This window comes from Choloepus didactylus, chromosome 13, assembly GCF_015220235.1.
Source record: "Choloepus didactylus isolate mChoDid1 chromosome 13, mChoDid1.pri, whole genome shotgun sequence".
NCBI classification, from domain to species: domain Eukaryota; kingdom Metazoa; phylum Chordata; class Mammalia; order Pilosa; family Megalonychidae; genus Choloepus; species Choloepus didactylus.
Genome location: NC_051319.1, coordinates 48,871,567 through 48,897,500, shown reverse-complemented (window position 1 = coordinate 48,897,500; position 25,934 = coordinate 48,871,567). Strand labels below are relative to the sequence as shown.

At 38.1% G+C, this 25,934-nt stretch overlaps 1 protein-coding gene across 2 annotated transcripts in view; it reads left to right on the top strand.

The window, feature by feature from the left end:
• The first annotated feature begins 1,261 nt into the window (after positions 1-1,261).
• The window catches only part of PJA2 (praja ring finger ubiquitin ligase 2), an 89,648-nt gene continuing 64,975 nt past the window's right edge, over positions 1,262-25,934 (top strand). Inside the window, exon 1 of one of the 2 annotated variants that reach the window (XM_037802321.1) lies at positions 1,262-1,406. The gene's annotated coding sequence lies outside the window, so the exon portion shown is untranslated. The remainder of the gene's footprint in view (positions 1,407-25,934) is intronic. The other variant, XM_037802320.1, reaches the window with a different exon arrangement.

Below are 25,934 nucleotides of genomic sequence, written 5' to 3'. Positions count from 1 at the left end.
GTCAGAAATGTACTAGAGGAGTAGGCTGAGAATTGGGCTTGGTTTCACAAAGTGACTAGCAAATTCTTATAACCTAGGTTTCTGTAGTAAATCTTGGATAATTTGTTTCCATCAATAGCAAAAAAAAAAAAAAAAGTCTCAATTACTGGCAGGAGATTTTGCAGTTGTCAGGGGACATCACAAGAAGTGGGGCTCTTAACTTGTGTAGGAGGGGACGTGATAAATATATCCTGGCACTGGGCTTTGGGTGGTCAGGGTCGGGGAACCAGATAGGAGGAGAGTTGGATTGTAATCAGAGAAGCAGACATGCTCAGGATGAAAAAAGAGAACATGTGCAGAACGAAGAAACAATTTTGCATCACTGACATAATTAACTAAATTATTAACTTAAGTAAGGTGTCCAAGGGACTACAGCTGTTAATTTATTTTGGTTTCATGTGATGGGAGCTATTACTTCCCGGCTTGACAACCGATCAGCTTCAAGATGCAAACCGGAAGGCTCTGGTCACACATCCATGGCTGTATAGATGAAAGGCAGGCTTCACCTGAACCCAGTCCCCACTCCTGTAGAATCAGAAATGAGGGGCCGGGGGTCTAACTGCGGAGCGGGAGGGAGGAGGCACAGTGTAGTGTGCAGGCAGGCTCGGCAAACGTATCCTTCCTCCGTCGACTCTTCTTCTCCCATGCATATTGGAACTGCATCGGATTGAACTTTCATAATGGCAGCAGACCTTAACTTTATTAAGTTTTCAGTAGCATTAGGATGGATTTTAATCCCTCCATTTTCGTTGTTGCCGCTGTAATTTCTGGAAAGTGTGGCTACGCCTGTTATTTCCCTTATCTCTCCACACCCCCTTCTCTTTGCCTGAGGCCCCGCCCTTTTCCCCAGCCCAAACCGCAAAAGGCCCTGCGGTTCCATCCGGAGCATGATGCTCCGCCCCCTCTCCAAATGACGCAGTGCTGCAGGGAGAGTAGGCGGACCCCGACGCGGGGAGGGATTTGAACTTCGTCCTTCCGCTCTTGGGCCAATCCGGGAAGTGCCCCCCGAGGGAGGCGGGGGAGCGGGGCGCAGAGACCGGCCAAGTATTTTTCCCTTTTTCTGCCACGTCCAACCATTGACGTGAGCCCACTCCTCGGGTTCTGATTGGATATTTGGATATTTCCCTCAGAGGTCCTTTAAGTCTATTGGTCTGCGTTGTTTGGGGGCGGGGCTTGCTTGCTCTTTCCCTGCGCCTCTACCGCGGCGCAAGGGGCGGGACGCGCCGCCACCGCCTCTGCTTCTGCCGCCGCCGCCGCTGCTTGCCCCTGCGCGTTCGGCGGGGGAGGAGCCGGAGGCGGAGAAGAAGGCGGTGGTGGCGGTTGGAGGATCCAGCGCTGTTCTCGTTCTGGAGCCGCTGCATATTTCGGTGAGGGATTTTTTTTTTTTTTTTTTTTTAAACTAAATCCGGCCGGTTCTGAGGTATGGAGTGTGGGGGGTCGGGGCGAGGAAATTGCTGCCTTCAACTTCTCAGTTTCTTGGTTTTTCTCTTCAAGAAGGAGCGGGGCCTGTTCCTGGCCCGCTGCGCCGGCTATGGTGGGTGGGGTTGATGGCTGTAAGAGGCCTTCTTCGCCTCCTGGGCCCAGCCCAGCCCGAACCTGTGGCGGTGCTGGTATCCGAGTCCGCCGCACCCGCTGCCGCCGGGGCTTATGGCAGCGATTGGGATGGGGGAGGGGCTCGTCGGCCCCTTTTTCCTGTTGCCTCTTTTGCTGTCCTTGGTGCCTTGACCGAGGACCCCACACTCGCGTCTGTACGAGGGTGGGTCTTCCACTAACACCTCACGCCCGCCTCCCCTGCCCATCTCGTCACCCGCGATAGAACTGATCCATCTCCTACGACACAGGCCTGCAGCCCCCCTTCCCTGGAAGACCTTCCGTTGCTGTCTTTCTGGTGGGTGTATTTGTATTTTTCCCGATTGTCAGCGGGGTTCGGGCACGCAGACACCTTGTACAAACCACCGCAATCGTTTTTCTCCCAAGATTAGCACCCTTCCATCAGTGCTTCTCCCAGTTCGCGATGTCAGGTGGAAGCACGCCTCTGGCAGATGCACTTCAATTTTGTCCTCCCTAAGATTACTGCTTGGTAATCATTTTGCGCACTTTCAAAATGGTGAGTTTAGAGCTGCTCAGACCAAGTTGAAGTAAAGGGGAGGAGGTAAATAGTCCTTTTGCAGGGAGGAAGAATAATCTGGTTAGGAGACATCCCTCTCGAGGTATTAAAAACATTTACATATGCATAGACGCTGCTTGAGTCTGTGCTACTAGTGTGAAGTTGACAGCTTTTTAAGGTCTCATATTTTCTATTATTTTTATCGTGATGTTTGTTCAGTTAAATTTCGTTAAAATGGCAATCACTTTTGCTGCAGATTACAGATCATTTGAAAGTATGTAAATAAACCTGAAGATAATGGAAATAAAGGATTTTTTTCAGTTGTGTAATTGTTTTCTGAAATTCATGTCATTTTGTATGTAATAACTTTAATTTTTACTTTAATTTTTTACTTTATTAATTACAGACTTGCAAGCTTAATGTCAAATTCAAAAAATAATAAAAGGATTGTTAGGTAAAATGTGAAAATTTCTCTTCATCCTCCAGTCCCATGCCAGTGTCTAGAGTTAATGATTTAGTGTGCATCTTTCTAAATCCTTTTACAAATGATTTTTTTTTTTAAACAAATGAATTGTTAAACACATATACATACGTGCAGAGTATTTTGGGGGGGGGTGAGAGTGGGAGGATTTATATCAAATACATTGTTGTATTATTTGCTTTTCCCCTTAATCACCTGTCTTGGACATCTTGCCTTGTTACGTATAGGTCTACCTACTTTTTAAAGACTCATTGAAATTTCATTAATTTGAATGGGCTATACTTTATTTAACCACTCCCTTACTGATAAGCATTTAAGTTAATAACAGTTATTTTGCTGTCACAAATAATGCTTTATGTAAAATCAACTTTTAAATTTATTGACTGGTTTTTAACTACAAACTTTAAATCATCCTTGATTTTAAAAAAATTCAGATATGGTATAAGATAAAAAGTGCAAGTTCCACTTTACCTTCTAGTCTTACTTTCATTCCAAGTATCCCTCACTGTTAGCAATTTAGTAAATTTCCTCTGTTGATGTGTAATTGTTTCTGGAGTGTGAATTCCTAGAAATGGAATTGCTGGATCAAAGAGTGTGCATATTTTAAATTTGCATAACCATTTCTCCCTCCTTATTACTCTATTTGGAAATATTCTTTACTATTTCTAATGCTTTTCTTCCCAATGAACTTAAAACTCAACTTGTAAAATAAATTAAAAATCCTTAGTGATTTTGAATGGGAGTATAGTAAAATTTTAGCTTAATTTAGAGAGAACTGACCTTTTTGGCATTGAGTTTCTCTCCTCAGGAATGTGGTATGTCTGTTTCATTCAGGTCTTCTTTTATGTTCTTAGGGAAAGTTTTTTATTATTATTTTCTTCTTCTTCATATGTATCGTATTCTTTCTCTTAGTATTCCTAGCTATTTCATGGTTTTCTTGGTGTGGTGGATGGACTTTTCAGCAATATTTTCTCTCCCTTTTTTTTTTTTTCTGGTAATAGGTAAAGCTTTTGAGTTTCTCTATCATGTATCTACTCTCTTTATTGAGTAGACGATTATCTGAAAATAGTTTTGTGACTTATTTTCAGTTTTTATAACTTACATGTTGAATGTTGAATAATAACAGTATTAGCTGAAAACTTGGTGGTGGTTCTGATTTTAAGAGGAGTGCTTTTGTTGTTTCAGTATAAACTGAAATTTGCTGAAGTTGTCTGATAAATAGCCAATATTAACTCAAAATATCTCCTGTTTTTGGCTTTCCAAGAGGATATTATTGTTGTCTTTTCATTTCTGTTGACATTTTTAAAACCATAAATACCTAATATTTCTTGGATAGTATTTTCTCAACAGAGTGCCTTTTTGAAAAAAATCAACTTTATTGTGGATAATTTATATGCAAAACATATATACAGTAAAATGTACTTACTATAAATTTTGTGTTTTGACAAACATGTACACCCATATATCGACACCACCAACATCAGGAATGGAATTTTCTCATTGCCAGAGTCAAGGTATAAAATATTTCTGTTGCTCCCAAAAGTTCTCTTCCGCCCTTTTGCAGTCAATCCTACCATTGCCCTCTTCCCCAGATAAACAATCATATTTTTCTCACTATAAATTAATTTTATTTGTTCTAAAATGTCATTTAAATAGAATTGTGTAACATATACTCTTTTGCACCTGGCTTTTTTTTCTCTCAGCATATTTTTGAGGATCATCATGTTTTTATGTGTTTAACTGGCCCATTTCTCTGTAGCTGAGTAGTAATAGTAGTCCATGGCATTGATTTACCATAATCAGTTGTCACAATATGTCAACCATTTCATATATATGTATATATATGGAATTTTGGATTATTTACAGTTTGGAGCTGTTATTAATAAAGCATTGGTTTATGAATTCTTGTGTGAGCATAAGCTTACGTTTCTCAGGTAAATATCTATAAAGGGAATTGTTGGGTTTATGGTAAGTGTATGTTTAATGTTATAAGAAACTGCCACAAGTTTCCAAAGTGGTTGTACAATTTTACATGTCCATTAGCAGTATATCACAGTTCCAGTTGTTCTGCATCCTCATCAACACTTCATACTGTCAGACTTTTAAATTTTTATCCTAGTGGGCAGGTAGTGGTATCACACTGATTTTGATCTGCATTTACCTTGATAACTAATGATGCTGGGAATTTGCTCATGTGATTATAGGCCATTTGTATATTTTCCTTTGTGAAGTGTCTGTTCAATTTTTCTGCCCATTTTAAAAAATTGGGTTGATGATAATTTTGAAGTATAAGTATTCTTATATGTGCTTTATACAAAAAATTAACAAACACATGTAAACACACACAGATACTGCTATCTGAAGTTTGACTTTTTGTTTTTCTGACTTTAGAGCAGATTTTAATTCTGGTGTCATTCATTTTATCAGTTTTTTACTTTAAAGGTGTGTGCTTTTGTGGTCTAAGAATTCTTTGCCTAATACAAAGTTGTGCATATTTCTTCCTGTTTTCTTCCAGAAGTTTTATATTTTGGCTTTTATGTTAAGAGGTAGCATTCATTTCAAGTTGGATTTTGTATATGTTGTGGTGAGGGTCAAAATTCTTTTCCTTTTTAGCCAAATGGATATGCAGTTGCTCTAGCACCAATTGTTGAGGATATTTTCCTTTCCCCATTAAATTAACCTTGTCAAAAAAGCAGTTGACTATTCATGCCGGTCTGTTTCTGAACTGTGTTCTATGTATCAGTCCTTTTTTTTTAAAATTCATTTTATTGAGATATATTCACATACCATGCAGTCATACAAAACAAATCGTACTTTTAATTGTTCACAGTACCATTACAAAGTTGTGCATTTATCCCCAAGATCAATCCCTGACACCTTCATTACCACACACACAAAAATAACAAGAATAATAATTAAAGTGAAAAAGGGCAATAAAGTAAAAAAGAACACTGGGTGCCTTTGTTTGTTTGTTTGTTTGTTTCCTTCCCCCATTTTTCTACTCATCCATCCATAAACTAGACAGAGGGGAGTGTGGTCCATATGGTTTTCCCAATCGCATTGTCACCCCTCATGAGCTACATTTTTATACAATCGTCTTCAAGATGCATGGGTTCTGGGTTGTAGTTTGATAGTTTCAGGTATCTACCGCCAGCTACCGCAATTCATTAGAACCTAAAAAGGGTTGTCTATATTGTGCATAAGATGGTATAAGAGGTCACCAGAGTGACCTCCCGGCTCCTTTTGGAATCTCTCTGCCACTGAAGCTTATTTCATTTCCTTTCACTTCTCCCTTTTGGTCAAGTAGATGTTCTCCATCCCACAATGCCGGGTCTACATTCCTCCCCGGGAGTCATATTCCACGTTGCCAGGGAGAGTATCAGTCCTTTGCGAGTGGCACAGTGTCATGATTATTGTTGCTTTATAATAAGTCTTGAAGTCAGGTAATTTGGGTCCTCCAACTTTATTCTTTTACAGAATTGTTTTGGCGATTTGAGTTTCTTTGCTTTTCCATAAAACTTTTTAGAGTTGGCTTGTTTGTGTTTACAAAAAGTCATGGGAGAATTTTAATTTGAATTATGTTGAATGTAAGCTCAATTTGAGGAAAATTGGCATTTCAATATTGAGTTCCATTCCATGAACATGGGATAGCTTGCCTTTTATTTAGGTTGTCTTTCATTTCTTTCATCAGCATTTTGTAGTTTTAGCATAGAAAGATGTTGTTACACAAGTTTTGTTAGATTTATATTTAAATACTTAATGTATTTTGGTACTACTGTAAATGATAATTTTCTTAAATTTTGATTTCCAGTTCATTGCTAGTATGTAGAAATGCAGTTGGTTTTTGTATATTGGACTTGTATCCTGTAACATTGCTAAATTCACTTATTCTAGTAGCTTTTTGTTGTAGATTGTTTGGGATTTTTCTGTATAATCATATCATTTGCAAATACAGAGCAGTTTTCTTTCTTTTTTATGATTTTTTTTTTCAGAAAGAAGAAATCATGCCTTATTGCACTGATTAGGCTTTCCAATATGTTTTTGAATAGGAGTAGTAAGAGTGGACATCCTTGCCTGTTTCTGATCTTAAAAGGAGTTTTCAGTCTTTCTCTAGTAAGTAATTATGATAGACTTTTATTTGTTGTTGTTGTTAGATCAAGTTAAGAAACCTCTGTTTTAGTCCTAGGTGGATGAAAGTATTTACGATGAATGGATGTTGATTTTGATCAAATGTTTTTACTGTATTTAATGAGGTGATCTTATGTTTTGTCTTCTTTAGTTTGTTAATATGAGTTACATTGGTCTGTCTTCAAATGTTAACTCAACCTTGCATTCTCTAGATAAATCTCACTTAATCATGATGTATTAGCATTTTCATAAATTGGTATTTTGTTGAGGATTTTTTGCATGTATATTCATGAAGCATATTGGTCTATAGTTTATGTAATTTTTTTGTATCAGGGAAATGTTAGCCTCATAGCATAGGGACATGTTTCTTCCTCTTTTATTTTCTGAAAAATTTTGTATAAAGTTAGTATTATTTGTTTCATAGATGTTTGTTAGAGTTTGCAGATTAACCTATCTGGGCCTAGAGTTTTCTTTGTTGGAAGATTTTAAAGAATAAATTCACTTCTTTTAATAGATACAGGACTATTTCTATTAGTCCTGTAGTTATTTCTTCTTGAAAACTTTTAGTCTTTATATGAATCACTTTTACTCACTATATGAGCTTTAGTAGTTTGTGTCTTTCAAAGAATTTGTATGTTTCATCTATTTGTTGACATGCAGTTGTTTCTTTGTTGTCCTTATGTCTGTAGGGTTTGTAGTGGTGTCTTTTCTTTCATTTCTGATATTGGCAGTTTGTGTTGTCTCTTTTGTCTGTATTATTTTAGTTCCAGGTTTATCAATTTAATCCTTTTAAAGAACCAACTTTTTATTTTATTGCTTTTCTGTTTTTTATGTTTTAAATATTGACTTCTTTCCCTGTATTTACTGTTTCTTTCCTTCTGCTTGCTTTGGGTTTAAATTGCTCTCTTCTGTTTTCTTAAGGTGTAAGTTTAGGTCATTGATTTGAGACCTTCTTTCTCCTTTCAGTACTGCTTTTGGTGCATCCGACAAAATTTGATATGTTGATGTTTGCTAACTTCTCATGTGACGACTTCTTTGACCTATGGTTATTTAGAAGTATGATGTTTAATTTCCAAATATTTGATGATTTTGCCTCTCTTTCTCTTATGGTTTTCTGTGTTTAATTCTTTGAACGTATAATATATTTTGTGTAACTCCTTTAAAATTTTTGAGGTTTGTTTTATGGCCCAGAATGTTGTTAAACATGATGACCATTCTGTGTGCACTTCAAAACAGTGTATATCCTGCTGATTGGGGGTAGAAAATTCTATGTATGTCAAGGTCAAGTTGATAGTACTTTTTAAATTTTCTTTTTCCCTTACTTTCTCTCTGTGTATTCTGTTGATCACTGAGAGAATTGCTGAAGTCTCTTAATTGTGGATTTGTCAGTTTCTCCTTTTTGTCCTATCAGTTTTTGCTTCATGTATTTTGACCTCTGTTGTTAGGTGCATACATGTTTTGGATTGCTATGCTTTCTTGATGAATTGACTCTTTATCATTATGTAATGTCCCTTGTTATTTCTGTTAGTATGTCTTGTTCTGAAATTTGGTTTATCAGATATTAATATAGCCACTCTAACTTTCTTTTGATTCGTGTTTGCTTTAATTTTACTTTGAACTCTTGTCTTTATATTTAAAGTGGATTTGCTGTGGACAACATATAGTTGGAGCTTGCTTTTTGTATCCAGTCTGACAGTCTTTCTTTTGATTGCAGTGTTTAAACCATTTATATTTAGTGTAATTATTGATATAGTTGGATTATGATTCTACCAGCCTGCTAGTCGATTTCTATTTATCTACTTGTTCTTTGTTCCGTATTTTAATAAGTCCATTTTATTTTCACTATTGGCACATTACTTTTACTTCTTTTGCCTTTTTTAAACAAATTGCACTGGTGGTTCTAGAATTTTTACTTTATACATCTTTAGCCACAGTCTGTAGTCAAAGAATATTATACCAATTTTTATATAGTGTCAGAGGTCTACAATAACATATTTTCAATTTCTCTGTACTGTCTTTTGTCCTGTTATGGTCATGTATTTTGCTTTTATAAAAGCTGTGAACCTGTAATACCTTCCTATTATATTTGCTTTAGACTTGCACTGTCCAGTATGGTAATCTCTAGCAGTTTTAGTTTCCTAGGCTGCTTGAGTAAATAATGTTGAAATAGGTAGGTTAAATAATTGGAATTTATTTGCTTATGATTTTGAGACGTAAAAGAAAGTCCAAATCAAGGCATCATCAAGGTGATGCTTTCTCCCTGAAGACTGTGGCCTGCTGGCTCTGGCTGCTGGTGATTCTTGGTCTTTAGTTTGTCATGTGGTAATGCACATGGTGGCCTCTCTGTTGTCTTCTGGGTTTCATTGATTTCACCTTCTTATTTCCTGTGGCTTTCTCTGTCCATCTGAATTTCACTCTGCTTGTAAAGGACTCCAGTGAAAGGATTAAGACCCATCCTGATTGACAAGGTGGGCCACACTTTAACGGAAGTAACGTCATCAAAAGGTCCTACTTAAAATGGATACACACCCACAGGAATGGATTAAATTTAAGAACATGTTTTCTGGAATACATACAGCTTTAAACCACCACATCACCCATAGTGACTATTGAAACTTAAATTTAATGTACTTAGTATTAAATAAAATTAAATTCACTTTCTCTGTTGTAGTAGTCAGTTTTTACATCCTTAGTAGCCATATGTCGCTTTTAGCTTTCGTATTGGACTGTGCACGATATCATTTCCATCATTGCAGAAAGTTCTAGTCAGTGCTGCTTTAGACAGCCAGTTCTGTTTTGGAGTGATTGAAAATAAGAAAAATTACCCTATTTTTACCTTCATTTTAACCATTTGCGGATGTCTTCATTTCTTTCGTAGATTCAAGTGCCTGTCTTGTTTTATATTTCTTCTTATAGAAGATTTTCCTTTAATATTTCTTGAAGTTGAAGTCCACTGGGAACAAAGTATTTCACGTCATCTTAGAAGTATTTTATTTCACCTTATCTTTTGAAAGATATTATTCTGGGTATAGAATTCTATGTTGACAGGGTTTTTCTCACTGTCTTCTGGCTTCCTTCATTTCTGACGAGAAGTTTGCTGTAACTTTTTTCATTCTTCTTTTTCTCCTCTGCTCCAAAGATGTCTTCTTTGTCATTGGGCCTTTAGAAGGTTGAAGATAATTTGTCTTGATGTGTTTGCTATGTATTTCTGTTTGTGTGTGTTTTGCATTTATCCTGCTTAGTGGGGAGGGTCACTGACTTTCTTGGATTTATAATTTGATTTATTTCATTTTGTTTGGAAAATTTTTAGCATTACTTCTTCTAATATCTTTTCTTTCCCATTTACTCCCTCTTCTCCTTCTGGGTTTACATTTACACAAATGGTAGTTTATTTGGTATTGTCTCAAAACTTTTGGATGCTGCAGGTCCCCCCACCCTTTTTTTAAAAATCACTTTGTTTCTTGGTTTGGGTGATTTCTAATGACCTTTCTTGAATCTCACTTAAATTTTCCTTGACTAGTGTACTGATAACTTGAAAGCATTCTTCATTTCTATTGCTGTGTGTTTTATTTCTAGCATTTGCATTTCTATCTTTCTTGACATTTTTCATCTGTTCATGGTTATTTTTAACTTTTTCTGCTAGAAGAGTAATTATAGCTGTTTTCAATTCCCCTCTGATGGTTCCAACTTATGATTCTTTTGATTGCTTTGTCTCTTGAAAGTTGGCTTTTTTCCTTTGTTTTTTTTTTTTTTGTTGTTGTTGTCGTTTTTTTTTTCCCCCCTGCAATTTTTGATTCAGTGGTGGACATTGTGTGTAGAACAGAAGAGATTGTAAATAATTTTTCTGCCTGTACATGAGTCTGCTTTTCTTCTCCTAGGCTTTTAGTATTTGGGGGGAGGGGAGAATTCAGTCTAATCAGTAATTGATCTGGGTTTTGGTTTTATTGTTGTAATAGCTATTTTCGGTGTATCACTGGTTTTTGAGTTCCTCTAGCATTACCTGGTACTTAGTATGGCGGCTGGGGTGCCTAGTTTTCCTACTCCACATCCAGCTTTCAGCTTTCTCTCAGATGGGAAGTGTCTCTCCAAATGCTAGCGTTTCCCCCAGCAGTAGACCATTGTTGCTTGTTACTTGATCCTTGCTAGCCTGGTGAAGGGAAAGCAGAAGGTTCTCTGTCTTCCTGATCCATGCTTAATCTTACACAATACTTATGCCTTTTGATGTTGTGCCTTTTGATGCCTTTTGATTGATCCTGCTCTTTCTCCTCATGGCAGCCAAACCCTGCCTTATATCTTTGGGGAGCTTTGTGCAGAAGAGATTTTCTTGCCCCTTCTCCAGTGGTAGGAGACTTCTAATGGTATTCATGTAAGAATCTGGACCATGGTTCTTGCTTCTACTGTGGAGATAGAGATCTTTTTTCCTTTGTCCATCCACCCGAGCCACAATAGAGAACAGTGTTCACTCCCCTTCTCTCAGTAGTTTAAGGCTCTTCTTTGGTAGGGAGAAAAGATTCAGGTAGGACTTCATACTTTTCCTCCATTGGTGGTCACTCCTTTCCTCCATACCTGTACTAAGAGATTTTCTCTGAAGGAGAGTACCAACCAGCCACTTGAAGGAAGAAATAGATGGTTCTATGTTAGTAGTAGGAGACTTCAATACACTGCTTTCAAAAATGGGTAGGGTATCAGTAAGGAAATAGAAGACTCCAAGGATATTATAAACCAACAGGACCTAATGTAGAACAACAGCGGCAGAATACACATTCTTCTTTAGTGAACATACATCATTCTCCATGATAGACCATAGACTAGGGAAATGCAAATCAAAGCAATGAGATATCACCTCATACCCACTAGAATGTCTCCTAGTAAAAAACAAACAGAATTATAAGTATTGGAGAGGATATGGAGAAATAAGAACACTCATTCCTTGCTGGTGGGAATATAAAATAGTGCAATCTCTGTGGAATACAGTTTGGCAGTTCTAAGGAAATTAAGTATAGAATTAACTTATGACCCATCAGTCCCACTTCTGGGTATATACTCAAAAGAACTGAAAGCAGGAACTTGATCAGATATTTGCATGTAGATGTTCATGGCAGCAGTATTCACAATTGCCGAAAATGGAAGCAACCCAGGGGCCGTCAACAAATGGACAAAACAATGTAGTATATACATACAATGGGGCATTAATGTAAAAGGCATGAGGTTCTGATACATGCAACAGTGTGGGTAACTTTGAAGACATCATGTTAGGTGAAATAAGCCAGACATAAAAGGACAAATATTGTATTATGTCACTGATATGGAGTAATAGAAATAAGCAAACTTTGCAAGTTAGATCTAGAATATAGGTCACCAGGGGCTGGGTTGCAGGTAGGGAATGGGCAGTTAATACTTAACTGGTACATAGTTTCTAGGTAGGATTTTGGAAATTTCAGTGATGAGTATTGGGGATATTAACAGAACATTGTGAATTTGTGTGCAGTTGAAAGTGGTAATTTTAGTGTATATGTATTACTAGAATAAAAATTTAAAAAAAAACAAACTGCACAGGACTTACTCTGCAGTGATCCCTAAGGTAAACTGTGGAGTATATTTAATGGTATAATTGTAATAATTTTTTTTTTATCAATTGTTGCAAAGGTACCTCAGTTATGCAAAGTGTTAATAGTAGGGAAAACTTCGTGTGTGAGGGGGGAGTAGATAAGAAGTCTGCATTTTCTGCAGGGTTTTTCTGTAAACCTTCAACTTCTCTTCTAAAAAGTAATACATAAGAAAACTGTAAAGCATAAATATATATATATTTTTCTAGTTATAAAAGTAGCATAAGTGTGTGAAGAAAATTTGAAAAACAAAAAATGGACCCCTAACCAATATCCTAATTTAAGACTTAGATATATCTTCTTCCATGAATTAAAAAAAATTTTTTTTGAGATATGCATATGGAAATATGTACAGCTTATACATGTGCAACTTCAGTAAATTATCACAGGGTGAAGACAGTGTAGACACCAGTCAAATCAAGAAATAGAACATTAACAGCACACCCTCTTACCACCTTCAGTATTATCTCCTTCAGTATTTTCTCCCTCACCTCCAAAAAAGTAATTACTCTCCTGATATCTAACACCATAAAATAGTCTTGCCTTGCATTGGTATGGAAAATTAGTTACAATTGGTGGTAGCACATTTTTATAATTGTACTAAAGTGCATGGTTTAACTTAGGATTCACTGTTTGTGTAATGTAGTTACATGGTGTGCCAGTTTGGATGTATTATGTCCCCCAAAATGCCGTTATCTTTGAAACAGTCTTGTGTGGGCAGGCGTATTAGTGTTGATTAGATTGGAATTCTTTGATTGTTCCCATGGAGATGTGACTCAGTCAACTGAGTGAAACTTTGATTGGATAATTTCCGTGGAGGTGTTACCCTGCCCTTTCAGGGTGGGTAATTGGATCACTGGAGTTCACAGACAAGGACCTCAGAGCAACTGAGAGTGACAGTTTGAAGAGGAGCTGCTGCAGCTAAGAGAGTACAAAATGCCCCAAGAGCAACATTTTGGATAACGCCATTTTGAAACGCAATCTGGGAGCAAGCAGATGCCAGCCACTTGCCTTCTGTGCTAACAGAGGTTTTCAGACACTATTGGCCATTCTTCTCTGAAGGTACCCTATGGTTGACACCTTAGCTTGGACACTTTTATGGCCTTAAGACTAACTTTGTAACCAAATAAACCCCCTTTATAAAAGCCAATCCATTTCTGGTATTTTGCGTTCTGGCAGCACTAGAAAACCGGAACACATGGACTTACTTTTTTATTTTTCATTTTGTTACCTTAAATACAATCTAACATTTTCCCTTTTAATCATATTCAGATATATATTTCAGTGCTGTTAATTGCATTCACAATGTTGTGCTGCTATCACCACCATCCATTACCAAAGCATTTCCATCATTCCAAATAGGTACCCTGTACATTTTAAACCTTAACTTTCCACTCCATATTCCCCTTTGCCCCCACTACTTTCCTTCATATCCTGTATTCTAGATTATGACTCTTTTAGTTTGCTTAATCTACTTGTTTCACAACAATAAGATCATACAATATTTGTCCAAATTGGAAAGGACAGTTGTGCCTGGCTTTTTCATTAAACATGATGTTTTCAAAGTTATCCATACTGTCATATGCATCAGGACTTCATTCCTTTTTATGGCTGGATAATATTCCATTGTATGTATATACCACATTTTGTTTATCCATTCATCTGTTAATGGACACTTGGGTTGCTTCCATCTTTTGGCAGTTGTGACTAATGCTGCTATGAACATCTGTGTTTGAGTCCCTGCTTTCAATTATTTTGGGTATATACTGAGTAGTGGGATTGCTAGGTCATATGGTAGTTCTATATGTAGCTTTCTGAGGAGCCGCCAAACTGTCTTCCGCAGCAGCGGAACCATTTTACATTGGAGCTTGGTTGAGCTGCATTCCTGTGCTCCTGGTAGGGACTGCATCTTTCCACCACATGTTCCAAATCAGCCTGCCATGCTGGTGGTGGAGGGGCGCCAGCTTTGCAGTTTGGGGGGCTTTCCTTACACTTCTATGATGTGGTCTTAGCCGTTACACCCATTCCAGACTGGTGTACAATGTGTTCGGTCACAGATGTCCCCCCATCAGTTGTTCCAGACTATTTTCTAGTTAGTTTTGGCTATTTACTAGTTGCTGACTAAATTCCGCACCTCCCTATGCCACCATCTTGCCCTGCCTTCCATTACACCTTTTTGCCGTTTGCTTTTGTTAAAGCCTACTTTTTTGAAGCATTTTTTAAATTCTAAAATATAACATATACAGAAAAGTGATAAATTTCAAAATACAGCTTAGCAGGAACTGTTAGAGCAAATTTCAAAGGATAGTATGGTTTACAGTTCCACAATTTCAGGTATTCCCTTTTTTTTTTTTTTAAATAGTGATCATTTTCTTCTAAAAGTTTTCATTTGCTTTTTGTATTTAGATCTTGAATCCACCTGAATCTAATGTTCTTTTTTTACCTTTATTTTTTTAAATTCATTTTATTGAGATATATTCACATACCATGCAGTCATACAAAACAAACTGTACATTCAGTGTTCACAGTACCATTACATAGTTGTGCATTCATCACCAAAGTCAATCCCTGACACCTTCATTACCACACACACAAAAATAATAAGAATAATAATTAAAGTGAAAAAGGGCAATTAAAGTAAAAAGGAACACTGGGTGCCTTTGTCTGTTTGTTTCCTTCCCCCATTTTCCTACTCATCCATCCAAAAACTAGACAAAGAAGAGTGTAGTCCATATGGCTTTCCCAATCACATTGTCACCCCTCATGAGCTACGTTTTTATACAATCATCTTCAAGATTCATGGGTTCTGGGTTGTAGTTTGATACTTTCAGGTATTTACTGCTAGCTACTCCAATTCACTAGAACTAAAAATGGTTGTCTATATTGTGCATAAGAGTGTCCACCAGAGTGACCTCTCGCTTCCTTTTGGAATCTCTCTGCTACTGTAGCTTCTTTCATTCCCTTTCACATCCCACTTTTGGTCAAGAAGATTTTCTCCATCCCACGATGCTGGGTCTAGATTCCTCCTTGGGAGTCATATTCCACATTGCCAGGGAGATTCACTCCCCAGGATGTCTGATCCCACATGGTGGGGTGGGCCTGTGATTTCACCTGCCGGGTTGGCTTAGCTAGAGAGAGAGGGCCACGTCTGAGCAACAAAGAGGTATTCGGGAGGAGGATCTTAGGCACAATTATAGGGAGGCCTAGCCTCTCCTTTGCAGCAACAGTCTTCCCAAGGGCATGTCCTGTGGTAGAGGGCTCAACCCATCAAACCACCAGTCCCCTATGTCTGTGAACACATTAGCAACCATCGAGGTGGGGAAGCCCAATACCCCTGCATTCTCCACCAACTCCTCAAGGGGGCTCTGCATATTTTTTTCATTTTTTTTTTAATTAACTTTTTTTTAAATCAGCTATATCAAAAAAAAATAAAAACAAAAAAAAAACAATAAAAAAAACATTTGAAACAAACCGTAACAAGGGAGTAAGAAAAAGGCAACTAACCTAAGATAACTACTTTACTTCCAACATGTTCCTACTCTACCCCAAGAAAGTAACCTAACATAGCAACGTTTCTGTGAACTTGTTCCTACTATACCCATCAGAAATTAACAGACCATAGTCATTCCTGCGCATTCCCAGAATGTTAAATTTACCCATGATAGCTTATCTGTTCTTATTGGTTATCATTCCCCCTTCCTTAATTGCTCTCTATCACTAGTTTCCCTACAGTCTACATTATAAACCATTTGTTTCACATTTTTCAGTGTTCACATTAGTGGTAGCATATAATATTTCTTTTTTTGTGCCTGGCTTATTTCGCTCAGCATTATGTCTTCAAGGTTCATCCATATTGTCATATGTTTCACGACATCGTTCCTTCTTACTGCCATGTAGTATTCCGTCGTGTATATGTACCACATTTTCTTTATCCACTCATCTGTTGAAGGACATTTGGGTTGTTTCCTTCTCTTGGCAATTGTGAATAATGCTGCTATGAACGTTGGCGTGCAGATATCTGTTCGTGTCACTGTTTTTAGCTCTTACGGGTGTATAACGAGAAGTGCAATTGCTGGGTGGAAGAGTAAGTCTATGTCTAGTTTTCTAGGGAACTGCCAGACTGACTTCCAGAGTGGCTGAACCATTATACAGTCCCACCAACAATGAATAAGAGTTCCAATTTCTCCACATCCTCTCCAGCATTTGTACTTTCCTGTTTGTTTAATGGCAGCCATTCTAATTGGTGTGAGATGGTATCTCATTGTGGTCTTAATTTGCATCTCTCTATTAGCTAGTGAAGCTGAACATTTTTTCATGTGTTTCTTGGCCATTTTTTTTTTCTCTTCAGAGAACTGTCTATCTTTTGGGCTGTCTGTACTATTGTCATTGAGTTGTAGGATTTCTTTACATATGCAAGGTCTCGGTCTTCTGTCAGATACATGGTTTCCAAAAATTTTTTCCCATTGAGTTGGCTGCCTCTTTACCTTTTTGACAAATTCCTCTGAGGTACAGAAACTTCTAAGGTTGAGGAATTCCCATTTATCTTTTTTGTTGTTGCTTGTGCTTTGTGTGTAAAGTCTAGGAAGTGGCCACCTAATATAAGGTCTTGAAGATGTTTCCCTACATTATCTTCTAGGAGTTTTATGGTACTGTCTTTTATATTGAGATCTTAGATCCACTTTCAGTTAATTTTTGTGTAGGGTGTGAGGTGTAGGGGTCCTCTTTCATTCTTTTGGATATGGATATCCAACTCTCCCAGCCCCATTTGTTGAAAAGACTGTTACATCCCAGTTCACTGGCTTTGGGGGCCTTTTCAAAGATCAGTCAGAGATAGATCTGGGGGTCTATCTCTGAATTCTCAATTTGGTTCCATTGATCAATATGTCTATCTTTGTGCCAGTACCATGCTGTTTTGACAACTGTGACTTTATAATAAGCTTCAAAGTCAGAGAGTGTAAGTCCTCCCATTTCATTTTTCTTTTTTAGAGTGACTTTAGCAATTTGAGGCATCTTCCCTTTCCAAATAAATGTGATTACTAGCGTTTCCAAGTCTGCAAAGTCGGTTGTTGGAATTTTGATTGGGATTGCATTGAATCTGTAGATGAGTTTGGGTAGAATTGACATCTTAATGACATTTAGCCTTCCTATCCGTGAACATGGAATGTTTTTCCATCTTTTAAGGTCTCCTATTTCTTTTAGTAGAGTTCTGTAGTTCTCTTTGTATAGGTCTTTTACGTCTTTGGTTAAGTTTATTGCTAGGTACTTGATTTTTTTATTTGCTCTTGAAAATGGTATCTTTTTCTTGAGTGTCTCTTGAGTTTGTTAATTTCTAGCATATAGAAACATTACTGACTTATGTGCATTAATCTTGTATCCTGCTACTTTGTTAAATTTATTAGCTCTAGTAGCTGTATCGTTGATTTCTCAGGGTTTTCGAGATCTAAGGTCATATCATCTGCAAACAATGACAGTTTTACTTCTTCGTTTCCAATTTGGATCCCTTTTATTCTTTGTCTTGCCGGATTGCCCTGGCTAGCACTTCCAGCACAATGTTGAATAACAGTGGTGACAGCGGGCATCCTTGTCTTGTTCCTGATCTTAGAGGGAAGGCTTTCAGTCTCTCACCATTAAGTACTATGCTGGCTGTGGGTTTTTCATATATGCTCTTTATCATTTGAGAAGGTTTCCTTCAGTTCCTCCCTTTTGAAGTGTTTTTATCAAAAAGGGATGTTGGATTTTGTTGAATGCTTTTTCAGCATCTATTGAGATGATCATTTGATTTTTCTCTTTTGATTTGTTAATGTGTTGTAGTACATTGATTTTCTTTTGTTGAACTATCCTTGCATGCCTGGAATGAACCCCAGTTGGTCATGGTGTATGATTTTTTTAATGTGTCTTTGGATTTAATTTGCAAGTATTGTTTTGAGAATTTTTGCATCTATATTCATTAGGGAGATAGGCCTGTAGTTTTCCTTTTCTGTAGCATCTTTGCCTGGTTTTGGTATTAGATTGATGTTAGCTTCATAAAATGAGTTAGATAGTGTTCCATTTTTTTTCGATATTTTGAAAGAGTTTAAGTAAGATTGGTGTCAGTTCTTTTTGGAAAGTTTGGTAGAATTCCCCTGTAAAGCCATGTGGCCCTGGGCATTTATTTGTGAGAAGCTTTTTGATGACACATTGGATCTCTTTGCTTGTGATTGGTTGGTTGAGGTCTTCTGTTTCTTCTCTGATCAGTCTAGGTTGTTCATATGTTTCCAGGAAATTGTCCATTTCCTCTACATTATCCATGTTGTTGGCATACAGTTGTTCATAGTATCCTCTTACATTTTTTTTAATTTCTTTGGTATCAGTAATGAAAACTTTCTTGTTCTTTATTTTGTTTATATGGGTCTTCTCTGTTTTTGATTTCGTCAGTCTAGCTGGGGGCTTGTCAATCTTGTTGATCATCTCAAAGAAACAGCTTTTGGTGTTATTTATCCTCTCTGTTGTTTTTTTTTGTTCTCTATATCATGTATTTCTGCTTTAATCCTTGTTATTTCTTTTCTTCTATTTGGTTTAGGATTGGTTTGCTGTTAATTTTCTAGCTTCTTCAGTTGATCCATTAGTTCTTTGATTTTGGCTCTTTCTTCCTTTTTAATATATGCATTTAGTGCTATAAATTTCCCCCTCAGTACCGCTTTTGCTGCATCCCATAGGTTTTGGTATGTTGTGTTCTCATTTTCATTCATCTATATATATTTAGCAATTCCTCTTGCTATTTCTTCTTTAACCCACTGATTGTTTAGGAATGTGTTGTTTAACCTCCAGGTATTTGTGAATTTTCTAAGTCTCTTAGGGTTATTGACTTCTAATTGTATTCCATTGTGGTCACAGAATGTGCTTTGAATAATTTCAGTGTTTTAAAATTTATTGAGACTTGTTTCATGTCCCAGCCTATGATCTATTCTGGAGAAAGTTCCGTGAGCACTAGAGAAGAATGTGTATACTGGTGATTTGGGATGTAATGTTTTATGTATGTCTGTTAAATCGAATTAATTTATCAGATTGTTTACGTTTTCATTTCGTTTATTGATCTTCTGTCTGGTTGATCTGTCTATAGGAGAGAGTGATGTGTTGAAGTCTCCCCCAATTACTGTGGAAACATGAATTGCTTCCTTTAGGTTTGCCAGTGTTTGTCTCATGTATTTTGTGGCACCCTGATTGGGTGCATAAACATTTATGATTTTTATTTCTTCTTGTTGAATTGCCCCTTTTGTTAGTATGTATTGGCCTTCTTAGTCTCTCATAACGTCCTTGCATTTAAAGTCTATTTTATCTGAGGTTAATATTGCTATTCCTGTTTTCTTTTGGCTGTAGCTTGCATGACATATTTTCCTTCCTTTCACTTTCAATTTCTTTGTGTCCCTGTGTCTAAGATGAGTCTCTTGTGTGCAACATATTGATGGTTCATTTTTTTTTTGAACTGTTCTGCGAATCTATATCTTTCAATTGGGGAGTTTAATCCATTTACATTCCGCGTTATTACTGTGAAGGCATTTCTTGAATCAGCCGTCTTATCCTTTGGTTTATGTTTGGCATAAATATTTTTTCCCTCTCTCTGTTAATGTCCTTTAACGTACCCATACTGATTCTCTTTAGTACTGAACCTTTCTCTATGTCTCCCTCTCCTTTCTTTGTTTCTCTGTCAGTAGGGCTCCCTTTAGTTTCTCCAGTAGGGCAGGTCTCTTGTCAGCAAATTCTCTCAGCATTTGTTTGTGAAAAATTTGAACTCTCCCTCAGATTTGAAGGAGAGCTTTGCTGGATACAGAATTCTTGGTTGGCAATTTTCCTCACTCAGAATTTTAAATATGTCGTGCCACTGCCTTCTCGCCTCCATGGTGGCTGCTGAGTAGTCACTACTTAGTCTTATGCTGTTTCCTTTGTTTGTGGTGAATTGCTTTTCTCTTGCTACTTTCAGAACTTGCTCCTTCTCTTCTGTATTTGACAGTGTGATCAGAATATGTCTCGGAGTGGGTTTATTTGGATTTATTCTATTTGGAGTTTGCTGGGCATTTATGATTTGTGTGTTTATGGTATTTAGAAGATTTGGGGAAGTTTTCCCCAGCAATTTCTTTGAATACTCTTCCTAGATCTTTACCCTTCTCTTCCCCTTCTGGGACACCAATGAGTCTTATATTTGGACGTTGTATATTATCTATCATATCCCTGAGGTCCATTTCAATTTTTGATTTTTTTCCCCATTCTTTCTTTTGTTCTTTCATTTTCTGTTCTGCTGTCTTCCAGGTCACTGATTCATTGTTTAGCTTCCTCTAGTCTTGTACTATGAGTATCCAGAGTCTTTTTAATTTGGTCAGCAGTTTCTTTAATTTCCATAAGATCATGTATTTTTTTATTTACTCTTGCAGTTTCTTCTTTATGCTCTTCTAGGGTCTTCTTTATGTCCTTTATATCCTGTGCCATGGTCATGTTGTTCATCTTTAGTTCTTTGATTAATTGCTCCAAGAACTGTGTCTCCTCTCATCTTTTGAATTGGGTGCTTGGGCTTAGGTTATCCATATTATCTGGATTTTTCATATGCTTTAAAATTTTCTGTTGTTTTTTGGCCTCTTGGCATTTGCTTAACTTGATAGGATTCTTTTAGGATTTGTAGTCTGATTAAAACCCTTATCTAATTTGTCAGATGTACAGCTTCGTGGAGTAAATTTTCTCTAACCAGCAGGTGGCATCCTTGAGCCACCTATTCCCCTCAAGCCATTTCTCCCCCACTTTGTCTTTGTGGTGAGTCAGGGTGTGAGTCTTGTGGGGTCCAATTGGTGTACCAAGCTTGCGTGTGTAGTTGGTGTTGCCCACCCTAAATATGGGACATGTGTCTGGGCAGTCAGGGGGGGGGGGCAGCTCTAACAATCAAATCTCCCTGGTGTTCCTGGAGATTTAAAGCTGCTGCAATAGTCTAATCCTTCAGTTCAGTCTTGCCACAGTTTGTCTCTGCCACTGACTCACAAGTCCTTGGTATTGGCGTATGGCCCGTGAGACTTGCAAGTGGGTCCCTCTTCCAGTCCATCCCCCCCCCCCGACCTGTGTTGAGGGATGACTGTGCTATGTCAGTGAGCGCCGTCTCCCCAGGGCAGTTCTGAGGTATTCCCTTCTGACTTTTCTAATGTATTAGAAACTGAAAAGAAATATCTATTTAATGATTCAGTAGTCATAATCATTTTTTAAAGGCTAACTTCTCTTGTTACAACTCCTCCCTTTCATTTGATCATTTTCTCAGTTTTCAGGGATATTTGGGCAATGACCATTCTAACTTCATGTTGAGAAGGGGGTGTTGACATTTTGGAATAGGAGAATGCAACTGGTTGATATTCTGGGAGAGACTGGTACCTCTTAAGTTTCAGGGCTTAAGTTTCTGGAAAATAAACTTAATAAGTAAAACTTCTATAGAGCCTTGGGTTTCCTTTAGGGTTCTCAGAAATACTGTTGGTTGGGGGTTGTGCTGGTTTCGATGTATTTTATGTCCACCAAAACGCCATGTTCTTGGATGCAGTCTTGTGTGGGCAGACATTATTGGTATTGATTAGATTGGGATTCTTTGATGGAGTGTTTCCGTGGAGATGTGACTCAATCAATTGTGAGTGAAATGTTTGATTGTATAATTTCCTTGGAGGTGTAACCCCGCCCATTCAGGGTGGGTGCTAATTGGATCACTGGAGTCGTATAAAGGAATTCACGGCGGGACTCAGAGCAACTGAGAGTGACATTTTGGAGGAGCTGCAGCTTACAGAAACATTTTGGAGAACACAACCCAGGAGCAGGCAGATGCCTAGAGAGGAATGCTTTGGAAGAAAGCCATTTTGAAGCCAGAACTCCAGAGCAGATGCTGGCCACATGCCTTCCCACTAACAGAGGTTTTCTGGGTGCCATTGGCCATCCTCCAGTGAAGGTACCCAACTGATTGTTGATGCCTTACCTCAGACATTTTATGGCCTTGAGACTAACTGTGTAACCAAATAACCCCCCCTTTATAAAAGCAAATCCATTTCTGGTGTTATGCATTCCAGCAGCATTAGCTAACCAGAACAGGACTTGACGTACCATAGCAATTTGTAATATCTGGCTGAATCGTGCCTAAGAGTACCCTCCAGAATGACCTCTTGACTCAACTTAAAAACAGTCACTGAAACCTTATTTTGTTATGTTTCTTTTCTCCCTTTTGGTCAAGAAGGCATAGTTATGTCCCATGTTGCCAATGTGACTTAACATCCCTGAAAGTCATGTCCCACGTAGTGGGGGAAGGTAATAAGTTTATTTGCAGAGTTTGGTAAAGCCTACTTTTATATTTATTTGCTTTCTTGTGTTGTACCATATTGAGTGCCTTCTCAATTTAATCGATATATTTTTCATATGTTTTTCTTTTATTTACCATACGGTTAAAATTTAACATCCTAAATATATCACAGTGGTGTTTGGCTTGATACCAAATTAGCTTCAGTTGCATGCACATATACTTTTCTCCTACTCCTCTTTCCGTCCTTCAACATTTTTTTGTGTTTATTGCCACTCATATGTTTGTATATTGTATGCACAAAAACCTAGGTTTATCGTTATTTCATATGTTTTTACATTTTAGCACTTGTAGGATGTAAGAAGTGGAGTTACACACCAAACAATACAATAATACTGAGATTTATAATTACCCAAATGGTTACCTTTATCACAGGTCATTATTTCTTCATGCTGCTTTGAAGCACTATCTAAAGACCTTTTCTTTCAGTCTGAAAATCTCCCTTTAGCATTGCTTGTAGGGGAGGTCTAGTGGTGATGAAATTCCTCAGCTTTTGTTTATCTGAGAATGTCTTAATCTCTCCCTCATTTTTAAAAGAGAGTTTTACCAGATATAAAATTCTTGGCTGACAGTTGTTTTCCTTCACTTTGTGTATGTCAACCCACTGCCTTCTTGCATCCATGGTTTCTGATGAGAAATCAGCTCCCAGTCTAATTGGGACTCCCTTGTATGTAACATTGTTCCGGTTTGCTAAAGCTGCTAGAATGCAAAGTGCCAGAAATGGATTGACTTTTATAAAGGGGGTTTATTAGGTTACAAGTTTACAGTTCTAAGGCCATAAAAGTGTCCAAAGTAAGGCATGAACAAGAAGATACCTTCACTGAAGAAAGACTCATGGCATCTGGGGTCCCTCTGTCACACAGTAAGACACATGGTGATGTATGCTGGTCCTTCTCTCCTGAGCTCCACTTTCATATTGGCTTTCTCCAAAATGTCTCTGGGCTTCTGTCTTAGCTTCTCTGGGTCCTTCTGCTTATTTTTCCCAGAACGTTTCTGTCTCTAAGCATCTTGGGGTCCTTTCCTAGCTTCTCTGGGGCAAAGTGTGGATTTCATCTCAGCGTCTCTCCTGGTTCTGGTTTCAGTGGCTGTCTCCAAAATGTTTCTGGGCGTTTTCTCTCTAAGTGTTTCTGAGCTTTCTTCAAAATGTCTCTGCCTTTTATCCTCTCATGGAGGACACCAGTAAACTAATTAAGACCCACCTTGAATAGGCAGGGTCACATCTCCATGGAAATAATCTAATCAAAAGATCCACCCACAGTATGTCTGCACCCACAAGATTGGATTAAAAACATGATTTTTGTGGGGATACATGATAGATTCAAACCAGTACAGACACATTGCTTTTCTCTTGTAGCTTCAGCACTCTCTCTTTGTCCTTTGCATTTGATACTGTAATCAGTATATGACAGGGTGTATTTTTCTTCATGTTTATCCTGTTGGGAGTTCTCTGAGCTTCTTTGATGTGCATATTCACATCTTTTGCTAAGCTTGGGAAGTTCTCTGTCATTATTTCTATGAGTATTCCCTCTGCCCACTTCTCTCTTCTTCTGGTATGAGCTTGATGGTGTCACATAGCTAGCTGTCTTAGGCTATTTTTGTTTTTAATATTTCTTTTTTCTTTCTGCTCCTCAGCCTGACTCATTTCAAGTGTCTTATATTCGGGTTCACTAATTTTTCTTTCTGCCAGCTCCAGTTTGTTCTTGAAACCCTCCTTGGCATTTTTCATTTCAATTACTGTGAATTTCCACTCCAGTAGTTCTGTTTTGTTTCTTTTTTAAATTTTTGTCCTAATTAGACTCTCATTTATTCATTTATTGTTTCCCTGATATCCTGTAGTTTTATCTCTGTACCTTCCTTTATCTCCTTAAGCATTTTTAAGATCTTTTTGTTTAAAGGTTTTGTTTCGTATGTCCACACTTTCGTCTTCATTGGTGTTTTCTGGATTTTTATCCTCTTCTGTTAGATAAGCCATCATTTCCTGTTTCTTTGTCTTGCACTCTTGCACACTGTACCTTTTAATATTTTAGAATATTAACTTTGGGATTTACACCCTGGGTTGTCTGTTTCTTTGCTTTATAGCTAGCCAATGATAAGACAGTGATTTTCTTGAGCTTCAGCCCACCTATCAGAAATGTCTGCCCAAGGCTAATGCAAGGTAAGGGTTTTCCCTTGCTTTGTGGGCCTCTGTCCTGTCCTGTCCTGTCCTGGACTTTTGCTTGTTGCTTGTTTTGGAGTTCCTCTTTTTACAGGAGTTTGGTTGTCCCTTTTCTTTCCCAGGAAACAGATCTCCCTCTCCTGGGTATTTGATGCCAGTAGGCCTCTGTCCCAGGCTGTCTGCCTTTATAGTGTTCTACACTTCTTTTTGTTGTCTCATTTTGCTTTTGGCTGGAGGGCAAATTCTCAGAGGAGGGTCACCCCAGGTGTACTTTCCCAAATCAGTCTTTTCTAGTTCAGATAGTGCCATGGGACCCATGAGGGGAATGCAGACCATTTCCAAAAAGCCCTGGAGTGAGGATCAGGAAGACCACAGAAGTTTCTCTGACAGCTCCACCAAGCTGAGCTTTCCTGGCCTGCTCAGCAATTGTATCTTCAGCTATCTGTCCCCTGCAACCCTGAAGAAGCGCTGTGTCTTTAAATCTTCACCTCCTCTGCCCCTTTGTGGGGATGGTTGTTCCCTTTGTTGGGGTGGGGTTATAACACTGGCTGCCACCACCTTTGTCTGGGGTGCGGACAGTTGAAAATAATGGCTGCCACCACCTTTGCCTGGGGCAGTGTTAAATCAATAGCAGCCTTCAGAGCCAGAACACAGTGATTCAAATTCGCTAATAAAATGTCATGATCAGCAATCGGCTGTGCCCACCCCTTTTCTTGGGTAAGAGGATTTTTACATCCCTTTACTTCACCAGCAGCTAGCCAGGAATGGATGCTGGCAGTCCAAGAGAGTGGACACCAGTAGCTGCTGCAGGGAGAGAGCAGTTTACACTTTTTTAAAGTAATTTATCTGCCGCACCCCCCACCTCTTCTTCCTGCTTATCCCTGGATTCTGTAAAGTGTTCTTGCCACTGGAGTTTCACAATAGCTGTTTCAGACAGTTCCTAACTGTTTAATAGTTGTTTTGGTGAGAAGATGGGAGTCCTGGAGCTCTGTATTCTGCTAACTTCCTTGGAAGTTGTATCTTTTACCTTACTTTGAACGTTATAAATAAGGAACATGCATCTTGAAGTTTTTTTG